At 42.1% G+C, this 17,683-nt stretch overlaps 1 long non-coding RNA gene across 2 annotated transcripts in view; it reads right to left on the bottom strand.

Annotated features, from left to right (window-relative positions):
• The window catches only part of LOC116709632 (uncharacterized), a 35,123-nt gene that overhangs the window by 14,207 nt on the left and 3,233 nt on the right, over positions 1–17,683 (bottom strand). The window contains exons 2-4 of one of the 2 annotated variants that reach the window (XR_004336918.1): positions 10,828–10,881; positions 10,500–10,595; positions 247–437 (exon numbers count right to left, since the gene is read on the bottom strand). This is a non-coding gene — a long non-coding RNA (uncharacterized LOC116709632). Of the gene's footprint in view, positions 1–246; positions 438–655; positions 766–10,499; positions 10,596–10,827; positions 10,882–17,683 lie in introns of those variants that run through there. The other variant, XR_004336919.1, reaches the window with a different exon arrangement.

The raw sequence follows: 17,683 nt of genomic DNA, 5'->3' as shown, positions 1-17,683 counted from the left end.
TTTTTACTTTTACTGGAGTGAAAATACATTGAAGCAGTTTTTGGGTTTATTCTACAAACTCTGCAGGTTATTTTTATCAGAAGTGATCATACACACATTCTAGTAAAAACCAAAATAAAAGCGGGGGAAACTCTCGCCCTTCATCCCGGACTCTGCCTGTCGTCAGGCGGCGTGAGGCTCCCCGGAGCCGTTGCTAGGCAACCGTGGCAGCATTAATATGTGCGGCGGGGAGGGAGCAGGGGATACCTCTGGCCTGCGGAAGGAAAGCAACCAGGACGGCGTCAGCGTGAGCCGACTGGTTCCTTCAGTAGCCGCCTGCCTCCGCCGCTTTCTCCTCCTCCTCTTTGTCCTTCTCCTTTTCCTCCTCCTTCTCTTTGTCCTCCTCCTTCTCTTTCTCCTCCTCCTCCTCCTCCTTAAAACCAGTCAGTGTTCATCTTCTGCCAACACAAGGAGACACATCCAAGTGGAGAAAGAATCACTTTTTCGGTGTGAAACACTCAAAAGCCTCAAAATGAACCAAACATCTGAGAAAGTTTAGCTGAGAGGAAGCAGAGAAAACGCCGACAGCTTCTCCTGTTTGGAGACAAAAGAAGATGAAAACATTCACATGAAGCGGCTCGGCTCCTCTCCCACCCCCGTCTGCACATCAACTCACTATTCTTCAACTTGACATCATCCTTCCACAGACAAGAGGAGGAGAGCGGAGCGAGAGGCGGCGGCTCAGCGCTGATGGGGGGAAAGTGACAGCGGCTGAAACTTGGCGACCAGTGAGATGAAATTTGCGGCGGAGACGCTGGAGCGCAGCAGGAGCCGCCGTGCAACCAGAGAGCCGAAAGCGGGAGCGCCGGGCAGACGAGGCAGCCGACCTGGACGTGGAGGATGAGAGGGGCAGAGCTTCCCCCTAGCTGCCAGCGATGCGCTGCAGGAAGGCGCCCCCCCCCAGCATGTCCACGCTCCTCCTGATGCTCTGGAAGGTAAACACTCTGAACATCTTCATCTGGACTTCTGACACATTTTATGTTTAATGTGGGAAATTTGCATGAATCATTGAATCTTCTCTTCAAATCAAACTTTGCTGTTTTCATTTTACTTTTGTGTTTCTGAATAAAAACAACTCATCTCAGACTTTCCTAAAATATTACATCATTTTATGGGACGAAGCATCAGATTTGACTTTTTGTTCAAATGGAGTTCAGAGCGATCCAGTTTCATCATGAGTGTCACTTTCCACTCAGTCCCAGAACAACGGGCAGAAAATGGGTCAAGCAGGGCGATTAGTTGGAGTATTTCCTCTGCTTCTCCTCCATGAAGCAGAGGAGGAATGAGTGAGCGTCTGCTGGGTGTCATGCACGCTGGGGAGGGGCTGGGAGCTGTTTGCTTTATTTCCATTTTAAGACAATGCCAAAAGCACCTGAGCCTGTCAGAGCGGGTTAGCGTCTGCAGCTGTTCCACATGCTCGGGTTTATTCAAGTGGCAAAAGGTTTCATTCTCCGATAATCCGACCCGGGCCTCCAGAGGGGCAGAACAGGCGTCCAGGTACGGCTTCATGTGCCAACATTTTCAGGTTTGACTTCCTGTCAGTCTGCTGTTTTTATTTCAAGATCCAAATCTTTGATAGAGTATCTATATTAGTGATGGGACTTAGCTTAAAATTTATTGAAAGATCTCCAATTAATTCATCACATTTTAATCGAAAACTGATATATTGACAAAATGAGCAACATTTTCAATTCAGAAACCAATTCAGAAAGCTGGATTATAGAAATAAACAGACATGAGTTCAACAACAATCTAAATCTGTCCTCCAACTGTCATCTTTTTCAGGAAGTCCTGATCATTCATGGAGCTTCTTTGGAAATGTGGACTGTGGAGCCTGACATTAGCGTTAGCTGCTATTGAAATGCTATTTTAGGTTTGAATAACTTTGCTGATAAGCTAACTCCGTTTAGCACAACAATAGTCTTTTCTAGCATCCAATCAGATCAGTTTTAGAAACAGAAATGAATCCCTAGTGAGCCGTTGTTCTTAGCAGATGTCAGTTGTGCATCAGATTTATGGGCTGTAGTGGAAACATATGAATACAAAGGTTCCAGTCGGAACCAACTGCAGCCATGAGAGCAGCTTTTCACCTGATGTGATCTGTAACTTTTCTCCCTCTTCACTGTTTTTAGTTTTTTGCTGAGTGCTTGTTTAGATCGTCTCCATGCACCGGAGCACATCCAGTGCAGCATACAACAACCCGTTCAGGTTGGGGGCGTTGTTTAGTTTAGCGTCATCCCAGGAGAGGCCGTCAGAGAGCATCGATACGGGTCAGAGGAGGAAACTCAGAACTCAACGTGTTTCCCTGTCAGGCAGGAGAGAAACGTGTCTGGATGTTTTGCTGCAGACGCCATGCAGGAGCATCTTTGTAATAAATCACTTAAGGGCTCCATCAGGACATTTTCCCCATCAGAAAATCAAACATGAGTGAAAATATACAGTTTAAAGTGCAAAATGTATGTATAAACTGTTCATCCATTAAAAGAATAAATAAAATTAAACTTTTATTAATTACTGAATTATAAATATAACAATTAGTTTCATAATGTCAAATATCATTAGAGTCAACAGAAATATGCCCAATTTCCTTCATGAATGCATTTTATTTATCAGTTTGTCTGGTAGAAGCTGGTGCATGTAGATATTTACCTTATTTGCAGAATTAAATGTGAATAAAACTCAATGAAGTGAAACAATTTTGGTCATCATGGATGGAGAGATGGAAAAATGGATGACTGGATGATGTATTAACAGCATCTATCCATCCATCTATCCCTCCATCCCTCCATCCTGGAGGCAGAAGCTGTTTCTGTTTGTGGTTCAGGTAGCTTGATGGAAGTCAATTCTTGCATCCGAAGTGTTTTTCAGAGTTTGGCTCCGTGTTAGATGGTTTATTTTTGGTTCTCCTGATTCTGCTGCGAGTTGCCGTTAAAAAGCCGTTGACCCGCATGAGAAGCACTTTTCTCATGAGAGGCGTTTGGATGCCAACTCTCACAAGCTGCTGCGCCTGAAGGCCGACAGCATGCAGCTAGTTTCTAACAGGGCACCCCGGGCCACGCATATCAATACACACACACACACACACGCACACACACACCTGTGAAATCACACAGATGAGAGTTGGCGTTCCATCACAACAGAGGAAGGCAGGCTGTGGCTGCGGAGAGCAGAAATATTTGCTGTCTTTTCTCAGTCATGAAGCTTTAAAGAAACCAACGTCAAGGTCAAACTTTGATCTGATCACTGAAGATAATTAAAATTCACCCATTTATCCTGAAACTGCTTTACAAACACTAACTGAAAACTTAATGCAGCTGCTGGAGGCTAAAGATTGTAAATCATACAAATATTAAAGACTATAAGAATATAAAGACTTCCGTACGGCTTCGAGGCGATTCTGGTCCACCATCCGGCGTCTCAGGGGGGGGAAGCGGTGCAGCACCAACACTGTTTATAGTGGGGATGGTGTGCTGCTGACCTCTACTCGGGACGTTGTGGGCCGGTGGGCAGAGTACTTCGAAGACCTCCTCAATCCCACCAACATGCCTTCCACTGAGGAAGCGGAGCCTGGGGACTCTGGGTTGGGCTCTCCAATCTCTGGGGACGAGGTCGCCGAGGTGGTTAAAAAGCTCCTCGGTGGCAGGGCCCCGGGGGTGGATGAGATCCGCCCGGAGTTCCTTAAGGCTCTGGATGTTGTAGGGTTGTGTTGGTTGACGCGACTCTGCAATGTCGCATGGACATCGGGGGCAGTTCCCCTGGATTGGCAGACTGGGGTGGTGGTCCCCCTGTTCAAAAAGGGGGACCGGAGGGTGTGCTCCAATTATAGAGGGGTCACACTCTTAAGCCTCCCTGGCAAGGTCTATTCAGGGGTCCTGGAGAGGAGGGTCCGTCGGATAGTCGAACCTCGGATTCAGGAAGAGCAGTGTGGTTTTCGTCCTGGTCGTGGAACGCTGGACCAGCTCTACACCCTCGGCAGGGTCCTGGAGGGTGCATGGGAGTTCGCCCAACCAGTCTACATGTGTTTTGTGGACCTGGAGAAGGCGTTCGACCGTGTCCCTCGGGGAGCCCTGTGGGGGGTTCTCCGGGAGTATGGGGTACCGGGCCCTTTGATACGGGCTGTCAGGTCCCTGTATGACCGGTGTCAGAGTCTGGTCCGCATTGCCGGCAGTAAGTCGGGCTCGTTTCCGGTGAGAGTTGGACTCCGCCAGGGCTGCCCTTTGTCACCGATTCTGTTCATCACTTTCATGGACAGAATTTCTAGGCGCAGCCAAGGTGTTGAGGGGATCCGATTTGGTGGCCTTAGGATCTCATCTCTGCTTTTTGCAGACGATGTGGTCCTTTTGGCTTCATCAGATCGTGATCTGCAGCTCTCGCTGGAGCGGTTCGCAGCCGAGTGTGACGCGGCCGGGATGAGGATCAGTGCCTCCAAATCCGAGGCCATGGTCTTGAGCCGGAAAAGGGTAGAGTGCCTTCTCCGGGTCAGGGGGGGTGTCCTGCCCCAAGTGGAGGAGTTTAAGTATCTCGGGATCTTGTTCACGAATGGGGGAAGAAGGGAGCGGGAGATCGACAGGCGGATTGGCGCAGCGTCTGCTGTCAAGCGGGCGCTGTACCGGTCCGTCGTGGTGAAGAGAGAGCTGAGCCAAAAAGCGAAGCTCTCGATTTACCGGTCGATCTACGTTCCCACCCTCATCTATGGTCATGAGCTTTGGGTCATGACCGAAAGAACGAGATCGCGGATACAAGCGGCCGAAATGGGTTTTCTCCGTAGGGTGGCTGGGCTCTCCCTTAGAGATAGGGTGAGAAGCTCAGTCATCCGGGAGGGACTCAGAGTAGAGCCGCTGCTCCTTCACATCGAGAGGAGCCAGTTGAGGTGGCTCGGGCATCTGGTCAGGATGCCTCCTAGACGCCTCCCTGGTGAGGTGTTCCGGGCACGTCCCACCGGGAGGAGGCCCCGGGGAAGACCCAGGACACGCTGGAGGGACTATGTCTCTCGGCTGGCCTGGGAACGCCTCGGGATTCCCCCGGAGGAGCTAGAAGAAGTGGCTGGGGAGAGGGAAGTCTGGGCCTCCCTTCTGAAGCTGCTACCCCCGCGACCCGACCTCGGATAAGCGGAAGAAGATGGATGGATGGATGGACAAATATTTAGCTCCAAACTATTTTGATTGGAGCTAAATATTTCGTTTGCTAACTAAATATTAGCTGTTATCTTAGTTAATAAGCTAAATATTTAGCTGACAACATGTTGCAACTCACATTTAATTTAGCTAAGTAGCTACTAAATAAATTAGTTAACAAGCCAAATACTTAGCCTGTTACGTATTTAGTGTTAAGCTAAGTAGCTTAACAAGTATAAAGTGAATACTTGTTAAGTAAATAAGTAATTAACAAGTACGTATTTATTTAAAAAGTAAATAAGTTAGCCAACCCCGTTAAAAGCTAACCGGGTTAGCTAACCAGGTTAGCTTGGAACCAGGTTAACAAGCTTGTTAACTAAACAAGTTAATATTGAGTTAGCTAGCAAAATATTTTGTTGGCAAGCTGTTAGCTCAAAACTGTTTAGTAACTATACAGTATATATATTTAGTTTGTAAACTAAATATGACCAAGTCAGGATGTGGGATGCTAACAGAATCATTCCAAAGGAAACTGGGTGCTGATGCTAATGCTAACGGGTGCAAACTCATACAACCGGGTTGAACAACGTTTTAAATAGCATTTACCCCAAATGAATGTATTTGTTCTTTTTTTGAGTTGTATGTAATAATCGTTACAATAAAGTGGAAAAAGCTAGCAACTTAGCATTTGCTTGTTGTAAATATGCAGTTATCTGGATTTTTTAAAATATTCTAATTATTTACTCGTCACCATTCAAACCTCAAAGTCAGTCTGCATTTAAAAAGAATCAGTCCCACTCACCTAAACAGGATTTGTGTTTAACGGATTTTTTTATGCTTCTGCTCCAGATCGGTCCGAGACAAAAACTGAAGACTTTTGCGGGGAAAATGGTAAACGCTGTCTGCAGTGATGAGGAAAAGGGAACCCAAGACAAGGAAAGTAAGGAGGAGAGCATCTTGGCCATGCTGGGCATCATAGGAACTATTCTCAACCTGGTCGTCATCATCTTCGTCTACATTTACACAACGCTGTAGGCCGCAAACTGCTAACCAGCTTCACCACGTCACGTCACGCTGCGCAGCCAACCTGCAGCAGCACAGCGGAATAAAGATGGGAGGAGTCAGACTGGAGCCGGGTTCGAGGCTGGACGACGGCTTCATGCACATCATGCTGCACCATAAACCATCCAGATGATCGGATTGTTTCTGACTCCTAATAAAAAGTGCATGAAATGAACAAGAAACGTTCAAAGTCTGCGGCTGTTTCCAGCTCCTGGACCTAAAGACTGAATGAGCTCTCATGTTTTTGGGAAGAGCCAAAATTTCAGTAAAGCCAACATAATTGTTTTCATCCTTCTATAAATGCTTTTATGGAACAAGTGAAGCATTTCACATCAACTTCTATAAAATCTTTATTAATAATTAGTTTAATTTACACGGATTTGAGTCATTTATTGAACTGTTTATTGAGAAAACGAATTTTGAAGCGAGCTGGAGCTGAAATTCATCCATGATGAATTCACCAGGCTTTGTGTTTGACAACAGCTGAAGAAAGATGAGACTGAGCTAGAGACATTTATAGGAAACAGCATGATTATCATATATTATTCAAGGTTTTTATGCATCTCTTTAACCTGTAATAGTTATCAATATTCTAATAAAATCCATCCATATACATGAAAAAACTTCTCAGGAGGACTTTTAGCGGCGGCTGTTTCACTTCAAGGGCCAAATGCAGATTTTATATGGAGTGAGGTCAGAAATGTTTGAGACATATGTAAAAGATATCATCTAAAAATATAATTTCGTCTCATTTTCCAGTTCATACATCACTGACTTGTAATGACTTAAAACTCGAGGTAATGACTAAGCAAACAATGTAAAATTGTCTGGATATTTAAATGTACAAGTATAGTTTTATTTAAAATATCATTTAAATCTTAATTTCAATCAACTTTCAAACGGAACATACAAAACTTTTATGTTGAGTTTGGAGAATTTTATTAATTTTGGGTCAATATGTGGTTTTAAAGATTTTCAGTTTTTAGGTCACAGGAACATAAAAAAAACAAGAGAAAAGTTCAAAATCAACTTCTGGTGACACCTAGTGGTGGAGCTGCAGATTGCAAGCAATTCATAGATAAAGCTATTTTACTCAGGACCTTAAAAATAATTATGTATTTTTGATCTGCTTAAATATCCATCAAAATATTAAACACAGAAAAAATGACACTTTGAGATTTCGCCTCTCTGTAAATAAATCTGTTTGGTTCAGAGATTATAATCCCTTCAGCCTCCAGAAACTTTTCGAGGTTACGTTTAGGAACTGGCACTTTGTTGAGGTTAGTAAAACATTTAAAGAGAGCTTAAATGTTTTATTTTGATTTACTCCAATTTACTGCTCTTGTAACTGCAAATATTAAATATGCAGCAGTTTGAACGTTAAAATGGATCTTTGCCTGGTTTCCTAACACAGAACGTTGTTTTCTTTGCTTTCTGCTGATGATTGGATGATCATGTTAAAGTCGGAAACTTTCAGTTTTTAGATGGATTTTCTGTGAGGTTCTGCTTCCATTAATAAGCACAAGCAGAGAAATGAAACCATGAAACCACAAACAGGGATCTGCTGCGTCGGACTGCAGCTGAACTTTTACACTCGGGTTTTCCTTTGCTTGGTTCTGAGTTTCTGAGCCTTTATGTGGGTTTGTGTTGCGACTTTGACCAAAGTGCCTTCCTAAACCCAACCACAGTTTCTGCTCAAAACTTTTTAAAGTTTTTCAGCCACTAAAAAAATGAGTCAAGCCTCCAGTTTAATTTGATCTGATCCAGAACTTTAAATGAGAACCCGCTTTGAGCCGCTGTTGTAATTGGGAGTAAAAAGGTGAAGACCAGTGGAGATAAACTGCTGATGGTTTTCTGCAGGAAAAGGCCAAACTGCTGCTGCATGGTTCCTGAGTCTCTGCTGCAAAACAGCTGGCTTCTGACTCTTTGCACTAAAGTAAGATGTTAGCAAGGAACCAGACATGATGATCCAATCCAAATAGATTGCTTTATATCCAAGCATACTAACAGGAAGTTAAGTGGAAGAAAAAGCTTGAAGAAGCAGCATGGATAACCTCAGCCTTGAGAGGAAAGTGATGCAAACCTCAGTCAAGAGTTTATTAGAGATTCACAAGACATGGACCTCAGCTGTCACTCTTCAGTTTTTTTCCTGCCTGGTTGTTGATAAATGTGACCACAATCAGACTTCCAAGTGAACGGTTTATGTTTCCCGTTCGCACAGAAGAAGAACGTTCCCGTCAGACAGCAGCGATCTGCTTACAGCAGCAACTAATATCGTCTCTGAATGCAGAGGTGGACTTGTTCCTCATGCATCTTTTTCTGCTTCCTTCCACTTAACTTTCCATTGAAATCCTTGGATACTTTCAAATTGATGACTTTGGGAGAATTTACAGCATATTTCAGTTTAATGAGTCAGACCTTTTTGAATTGAATGACTGAAATAAAATAACTGTGCAATGATATTCTAATTTATTAAGATGCCCATGTATTCATTCCTTTAAAGAAACATGAAGACAACTCAACAACAAACCAGTGTTTTCAATCCAGTGCTTGAGATCCTGAACATGACCACAGAGAGAGAAGAAGAAAAACATGAAAGAATCAAAGATCTGCTGAAACCTGATCTTCCTGCTGCTGCTTCTTCACAGCCAGCTAAAAAACAGGTTAAAGAGCACATGGAAACGTCTTATGAATGTATTCATATTTATTGTACCTTTGATTCTTCATGTTCTATTTACCTTGAAATGTGAACAGTTCTTATTTCTGTTTATGTGCATCAGAACGTAATAATCTCTGTACAGGCTGACAAATAATGGAAAGATTTTTCAGTCTGCATTTCATTACAAAACAAATAAACATGTTTGATTTTATCAGGGCATGTTAGTGTTGAGGAATGAATAATGTGCATTTTTATTTTTATTTGAGATGAAAAACAAGTTGGAAGCTCTTTTGGAAACTAAGACCATGTATGATCATATCTGGGCCTGAAAGAAGACTGACTGGATGAAAAGCCAAATCTTCAGAGTTTAGGCGCGTTCTTCTGGAGCAGCGAGACAAAATTTTTACGTCTCGTTGCAAATTAATCTGAAAGATGGAGAGAAAAACGTGAAAGAGCTTGAAACTAGAAGGACAGAGATGTATAAAGCACATATTGCCTTAAACAAATTCATTTTCATTCTATCTCTGTGTGATTTGTATCTTTTAAGTCAGATGCATAAAGGAGCGTCAGAACAATTTGCCACTCCAGTAGGAATGCTGTATGACGACCAACATACTGGAATAATCCTGTTCAGGCAAAGGAGACTGAAACAGCCTGACTGATATTTTCATTGGAAACACTGTCTAAAGTTATAAACAAGTTAATGAATTAAATCAATAAAACACCACAGGCCTGGTCTAAGCTGCTGTTTCACCTGAATCCTGCTGATTCAACCAACCGATTGTCTCTGCATCTCTTTCTAAATGAGCTGACACCATTTCCATGGTTTAACAAAAACGAACAGCTGCACCAGCAATTAATCCGTCTGCCACACAAACGTCTCTAAGTCAACAGGACGTGATCTGCTCATACATGACAACTAGCAAGCTGCGGAGGAAAGTCAACCTGCAGCAGGAGCAGCACAGAAACGATGCAAAGGCTTCTGGGCTCCAGTTTACTCTTTTTCATCTCAATACATGTGTTTGAACATAATGGCTGCTAAATCAGATGATGAAGTTTTTACCCCAAAGATTCCCCAAACTGTGTCGAGATTTTTTTAACTGGAAGAAAATCTGGACAAAAGTTTGATTGTTTAACATGTTTTATATAAAACTGCAGAATTCAAGTGAAGACAGAATAAAGGAACCAAAAGCAGTTTGAAAACTGAAGAGGAAATATGGACTGTGAAAGGAGCAGAACATTTCCTCCCTGTTGGAGCCAATCACCGCTAAGCTGGACGTGAATGAAAACCGTCAATAAAACACATCAGCACTGAGTCACAGGCTGGAATAATGTTCCAGAGAACCCCAGATTATACTTTTCACTCTTATTCTGAGTAGAACTGTAAATATTTTCAATACTGGAACAAATGATGTGGAAATAGTGACATGTAAGTGGATGTTTCTTATTATTATATCTTATATATTACATAATCTAAAATAGGCTAAGTATGGTCTGCACAGATACAGGGAAACTTCCAGTAGTGACCAAGACACTAAAGACTGAACCTTTAACAAGAAGATCTATTATATAGTTGGAGAAATGTGAAGCTTCAAGCAAGAAAACCCCCAAATCAGAAGTCTAACCTTTTCAGCACCTTTCACTCAGCAGCGCCGCTGACTCCGAGTCGGCCTCAGACATCAGACAGGATTTCTGCAGTAGATGTGTCCTGCATAGATTTCCTGTCACACAGCATATATACATATCCATCTAGACTTTTTCACATTTATTCTTGCAGAGAAATAAATCCTGTGATCAAAATTCAGGGAGCAGGGTTTGAAAGCCATGACAAATCCTGATATAAATGTAAAACTCGAGGGGAGAAAGTGTCTGGTTGGGTTTGACTGGGACAGATTGGAAATGTTACAATGCATGGAAAATGTTTGTGTGTCATGTGATGGTGAAACCTGTCACCTCAGAGCGGCTCTTCAGATCAGAGGGTCAGAGGTCAGATCTGCAGCATCCTACCTGAGGAAAACACTGATTATTTTATGATAGTTTCTTATGAGTTATAGGTTATTGATTAGATTTGGACTCTAATCAAAGTCTAATTGAATTTAGTATAGTTTACTGTCTTGTGATGTCCTCTGTTTAAGAACAAATGAATGAATGACTTTATCGTCCTCCAGTCGCTGTGTAGCTGACTTTCCGTTGTGCTTTGGAGCCATTATTGGTTCTGAAAACTCAGCTGCTTTAACTTCCTGCATGACGTCTTCAGATGTTGCTTCAGCTCTTCTTTTCCTCATGAATCCATCTGGTTTGGGAAGTGCACCAGTCCCTCCTGTGCTTCTGTTTTTTATTATATTTGAGCTGTCATCATTTGTGGTTTATTATCGTTATTCTATGTTCAGTTCATTCTGTGACGCTCACTGGGGCTGTTTAGTTTATTTCCTTTGTGTTTAGTTTCTTCTTTCTTTTATCTCTGTGGTTTGGTTTATTATCTTTGGTTGGTGTTCAGATTTATCCTCTTTTGATTTGCGGACTTTGTCTCTAAGTGCATTTGCATTCTGACTTTTATGTCGCTGTTGGAGTAACGGCTTCTTCCTCTGTGTAAAATAGCTTAAACAGATTAATATAAAACCTTCGGGCGTCTGAATAATCCACCCAAAGACGAACAAACTTTTACAGATTCACAATCCTCTTCCTGATATTTTGGATGATTTCTTCAGATGTTTTATGATGTCACACAAGGAAAATTTCAGAACTTGGAAAAAAAGAGCCTATACAGTCAGAACCGGCCCAGAACAGCTATGACCTTATGGATCCATTTGTTTTGGTTTTTATCTGAGAGGAACTACAGACAAGAGATTTTACAATCTGATATATTTGGGGAACCTTTTGCAAGGCAGAGTGGCCAAATTATCGTTACGTCATAATGCTGAAACCTAAAAATCTGAAAATTGGAAATGAATAAAGAGTAAAGTTTTAGCCCAAGGGCGTCCACATTCATTCAACCCGGTTTCTGCAGCTTTCATTCATTTATGTTTTTCCTCTAAAATGTTTGTTTTTTAGTTGAACTTCACAGGATACAAACAGAAGAAGATTTGGGCCACTTGAAAAACTATTTACTTTTGGAAAAAAAATCATAAATCTGATTTTCTTGAGTCTTTTTTCAATCATCTTCTATAGATATATACTGTAAAAAAGTGGAAAAAGATCTGAAAGGATTTATGATGGCTCTATTGTTAAAACTCAAAGAACCTTTGCTGTTTTAATCCAGGCCAATCTGCCCAGATTAAGTGCGAAGCGGAAAGTCTGACAGTAAGTTGGAAGATTTGCGCCTGTGGTTCAGAGATCACGCTGCTTCCTGGCTTACTGTGCAGCACTTTTAGGATTTCCAACATGGCTCCTCCCTGAACCCCAACACAAACCCGACCTTACCGAGTCGTTAAAGAACGAGAGTGGATTTAAACTTTACAGTGAAAAAGCACAGGGAGAAACGGATGAGTGCTCTGAAGCAGGGAGATCACAGTAAGCTGGTTTTTAATGGTCAGGAAAGTTGAAGCTGGCGCCATGTTGAGTCACGCTGAGCCTGCAGCTCCCAGTTATCTGTCACTGCTGTCTGAACAAAGACTGCTGGGCGGATCGATGGAGAGCAGAGAGCGGCGCTGTCTGACAAACAGCCATCAACATTCGGACCCGGCTCCCGTCTGTGTGGGAAAACAACCGACTCAAACAGAAAACCCTCCAGATTCTGTTCATCTGAACTTTTCTGCATAGAAACCTGATTTACACAGAAAGCAAGTTAAAAAAATAAAGCAACAGATTTGATCTGGTGTGAAATCAATGCTGGTATCTATGTGCAGTGCTTTGCTTTTTGTTCTCACTGAGTCTGATTGGTGCCCTGAGGAGGGGAGAGGATGACTCCCTGGGAAAATGATGAAGGCCAGCTAGAGACGAGTCTAAGCAGAAAAACCCTCCTCACCAGGAGACGGTCATATTCCAGGACTGAAACACCCCAGTGCACTTCAATCAGTCCAGCTAACACACACACACGCCCACCATGCATAAACACACACACACACACACTGAAAGCACATTCAGTGTCGTTCCTGCACATCTTTGGTCCGTCCAGCTACGATCTTATTGGATAAATTTATTCGCCAGTTTTAGAAACTATAAAATAGAAAACATCTCTGTTTTACTAAAGAGACAGTATTATCTGTTTCCTATTTTATAGCACAATCAAGTAACTATGTTCCCTTCAGTTGTTATAAAAATGCTGTATATATCAAATATGACTTAAAAGAAATTTGACTTTGTAATTTAAAACCTTGAAATTGGGCCGCTGTCTCTTTAAGAACTTCCTGTTCCTTCTGAAGCTCCGCCTTCAGGAAGTCATCACAACATGGCTTCTCTATTTTACCAGCGTTACATTGAGAAGTAGCTCCTATAATGAGCTCAGTGGTTTTTGCTAATTGCTGCTGGCTAGTCTGAAGGAGTCACCAGGGAGGCGGGAGCTCAGGAAGCTTGGACACTGCGTCCTGAAGCCGGGCTAGGTCCACTCAGGGGTTTTGAACAGCTGAATGGTTGCCATGGAGATTAAAGGATTAATCAAACATGAATGAAAGAATCAAAGCAATGCTCCAGAAATAACTTTATAACATGATGCAAAACTCAAAAATCGATTTTAGATGTTGCTTCCCCTTTAATTTTCGCTACAATCTGAATTGTTTAGACCATCATTATAAAATTTTTACATTTCAGTATTTAATTTCAAAAGTACAAAATTATCATGTTCTGAGTAAAATTTGCACAGTAGAAATGTTCAAAGTCTTCTCAAAGTTGCAAATATCCTTGTTTGTGCATCTTTTCCTTCCACACAACTTTCCATTAATATGCTTAGGATACAGCATCTTATGAAGAGCTTCTTTGATGATAACATTTTGTAGTTTATCCTCTGTCAGAGAACTGCCAAGTCAGCAGTTTTTTCCAACAACAAAACATTTCTATATCAAAATTGCTTTTTCTTTGGTCTAATTTAATATTCAAACTTTGAAAAAGTTGGAAGCCAGAATGAACAGAAATAAACGTTTGAAGTGCACCACTCACTGTGTAATAAACCTGCATGAGGAACTTTTTTATTTGCTTCATTAGATTTGCTTTTCAGGACATGATCAGTGTCATAAAGTATTTAAGAAAAGCACAAATAAGGACCAATTTTTGTGCCAGTCCTGTATCTCTAACACTGCATGTAAAATAATGTTATCAGGGATAAAGAGTTATTAAAGTGGAGTTCTGGTTTCTAACAGAGGGACATTAGCAGCAGGTCTGTCCAGCTGGTCTCAAACACCAGAGACTTTCTGGCTTTATCCGGCGGACAGACGCTGGGATTCTGTTGATTTGTCCGACATTAGGCTCAGTTGGAGCAGCAGATCTCTGCCAGCAGGACGGAACAGTCAAAGCGCTGAATGAGGAGACACTGCCCTCTGCTGGCCGCTTAGGAAAATATCACATACGCTTCTGAGCCCTTCAGGCATAACATTATGACCACCTGCCCAGTAACAGGCTCAGACTCCAGACTCTGAGGGTGTGCTGTGGTACCTGGGACCTCTAAGAATGTCCAGTAGACTCAGGTTATTGGGTTAACGTGGCAACATTTGTTCCAATTTGCTGTAGTTCTCTTTCTCTCTGCTCTGAGTCAAACCAACCAAGTTCTTTGAGAAACCTGTTCCCCTCCTGGCCTGAGGAGGCGCTGCACCAAGAACTAATGAAGGAAACGACACAAAAACCTCTGAAGACACTGAGCGCAACTTCCTTCTTCAATAAATGGAAACTAAAATGTAGGCGTCAGATTTTAGCGGTTGGAGGATTTCTCACTAGTCTGTGGCTAAAAACCAGGACCCATTTCTCCTGCTAGCACTAGGCTAACATGTTAGCTTTGGTTGTATTTACCCAGAATGCCCTGCGCTGTAGTCCACTTCCTGCTTTTAGAGCAGTCTCCAGTCCACCTGACATTCACACATGCATTCAAACCGAACCAGAGTTCACTTCAACTGAACCCAGCCCGAGGTTTGTAGGCGGACCAGAGTTTGATTCATTCACACCTCCCCAAGCGAACCTGGACTTTTTAGACAAGTGGACTGGAGTTGGACTAAACTCCAGTTTTTAAATTAACTGACATTTTCTGTTGGGTCAGATCAAGAGCCAGTTTTTGCTCCCCTTGCATGACCCCTCCATGACCTCTGATTGGTTCTTTCTGACCAGTTTTGTTGCATGCTAACGCTAAACCTGCAGACTGGGAAATGTTGCTGCATAAAACATCCAGGCTGGGATTTGAACCCTGAACTCCAGGCACCAGCTGCTCCACCTGTTACACATATAAACTATTTTGCCAGAGGAGTACAAAAAGAAATTCAGCTTATAAAGTAAATAATTTTATTTTTATTAAGGTTTAAATGTGCCCTGCTCTGATTTTAAAAGCACAGCTGGGATTTCCTCCATGACATTGTGGAACAAGTATGAGAATTAATCATCCCTGCCCTTAAACTGAGCTGCAATAAACCATAAAAAGGATTTTTGATGTTTTATCTGCTTCTACCACATGCAGCATGAGACATGAGGTCAAACACAACCCAAATATATTAGCTGCTGACCTCTAGCTGACACAGAAGGTAAAGCAGAACGTGGCATCAGATGAGAGAACAGTCACGGTTGGGTCATGTAACAGCAGCGTTTAAGAGCCTGGCATCAGCTCAGAATACTAAAACACGTTTACTTCAACATGTGTCCACTATAGTGCAGCTTTTATTCCTCTCACTTGTGTTAATGGAGCCTTTAATGGAGGACAGAGGTGAAACAGCAGAGATAAAAGTGTGACTTAACATCTGATCTGTATTCAGGCCTCTGCGGTCGCCGCCTCTTGGCAGGAAGTTGACGAAGCTCATTGATATTCATAGTGGCGAGTGGCGTGTGATTTAAACAGGTAGCGCTCTGCTCAGAACAGAGTCCCGTTTATGACTCTGTCCTCGGTGATGTTAAAGTCGGGGCAGGAGGTTCGGGAGCGGCGGGAGGCTGATGGAGGAGTGAAACTGATTAACCTGAGCTTAGCTAGCTTAGCACACAGAAACCCAGAGACTGACTGAAGGTTTCCATCTCTGCAGTCCGTCATGTCAGTGGATCATTCACCTTTAATAATAATAATTTCATCCTCAAACAGCAGAAGTAGCAAAACACAGAGGCGGTTCTAGCAGGAATGGTGCCCTGGGCGAACCTCCATGTTCCCCCATTTTTAGTTTCACACAAAAAGGCAGTTTACATGGAGATACTGTACATAATCTGAATAAACATCATCAACATCCGACTTGTCTCAAATATATGTCAGAGTATTTTCTATGAAGCAACACGTAAAGCGTCTGGCCAACAGCAGCGATGCTTTTTCAACCTCAGCTTTCAGCAGCGTTTAGGTTTCAGAATAAAAGAATAAAACAGCAAAACCACTTCAGTCCAGCTGTCATAGCTTCTCTTCTACAATGCCGTGGTAGTTCTTCATCTACTGTTGTATTCGAGTGCTGAAGATACAAAGGAGTTCATAACTATGTGCACATAGTGAACATTTAGCATAAAAAATTCATTTTGGTTTAGCAAACAATTTCTTGTGGCAGGCTGCAGCACCTGCTGACATAAATGACTAACTCAGTTCCTTTCTGCAAATAATTAATAGAATGACGCCCCCTGACACAGTGGTGCCCAGAGCAGTGAGCCTTTTTTCTATATCAAAAACCATCAGCAAATGGTAACCAATCAGAGGCCACCTTGCTACAGTGCACACAACATGGAGAGCCCACTTCCTCCGACCTGACATGCAACCAAGCAGTGAACTGTGAACTAACGGGGGAATGACGGATAACCTTTCCTTAAATATGGGTCAAAATGAAGAAATATTGCATTTCTTATAAAGATCATTTAGCCCAGCAGAGGAGATCGATTAATTCACACGTCAAAACATCATTTACTGAGGCGACCCCCAGGTTAGTACCACTTAACGCCTCTCAGGTTGTAAATAAAAATAAAGACATGAGCCATTCAGAGGCTGCAGCGTTGCAGACGGCCATTAATAGAGACAATAAATATCAACACCAGCTGAACTATTTATGAGCCAACACATGAATGACCTTGGGATTATTCCACTCGCTCTTTCTGCTGGAGCGACGAGTCGGGTGGTGACTGGACTGAGAAATTCAGTGGAGTACCATAAGAGTCAACGTATCACTAGTGTGTGTGTGTGTGTGTGTGTGTGTGTGGGGGGAGGGATTACTAACATAGTGCATTATCATGTACACTTGAATTAATCATAATCATTAGTTGCAGATGTTATGACTGAAATTAAAACATGCATTTAGTCAGGATGTTGTTAATGGAAACAAAATTCTTTATATAAATTATAAAGTGTTACAGTTTCTCTAGTTTAGAGGTAAAATAATGAAATGTTCTGTGTTTTTCTCTTTAAACTTGTGTATTAATGTATTTATTTATGATTCTCAGCAGTTAATGACCCTAATTCTAATAATATGCAGCGTTGGTTTATTCATAAATGAAACTAATACATCCTGATAGAAAACGGATGAAATAAAAACAGACCTCAGGGTAAAGGATTACAAAAATAAACCTTTTTAGATTAAAAAAAAATATTTCCATTGATACGCCGGTCTATTATCGGCCTGCAGGGGGCGGTCTAAAGCTCTCATAATCTCGTAGTTTTCTGTGTAGGAAGCTTAAAACGATGTAAAGATAAATAGTAATATTTTAATAATCATTGTTAAGAGTTATA

The sequence above is a fragment of the Xiphophorus hellerii genome, chromosome 19, assembly GCF_003331165.1.
Source record: "Xiphophorus hellerii strain 12219 chromosome 19, Xiphophorus_hellerii-4.1, whole genome shotgun sequence".
Classification (NCBI taxonomy): domain Eukaryota; kingdom Metazoa; phylum Chordata; class Actinopteri; order Cyprinodontiformes; family Poeciliidae; genus Xiphophorus; species Xiphophorus hellerii.
Note: the sequence above shows the minus strand (reverse complement) of the source record. Positions and strands in the feature narration are given on the sequence as shown.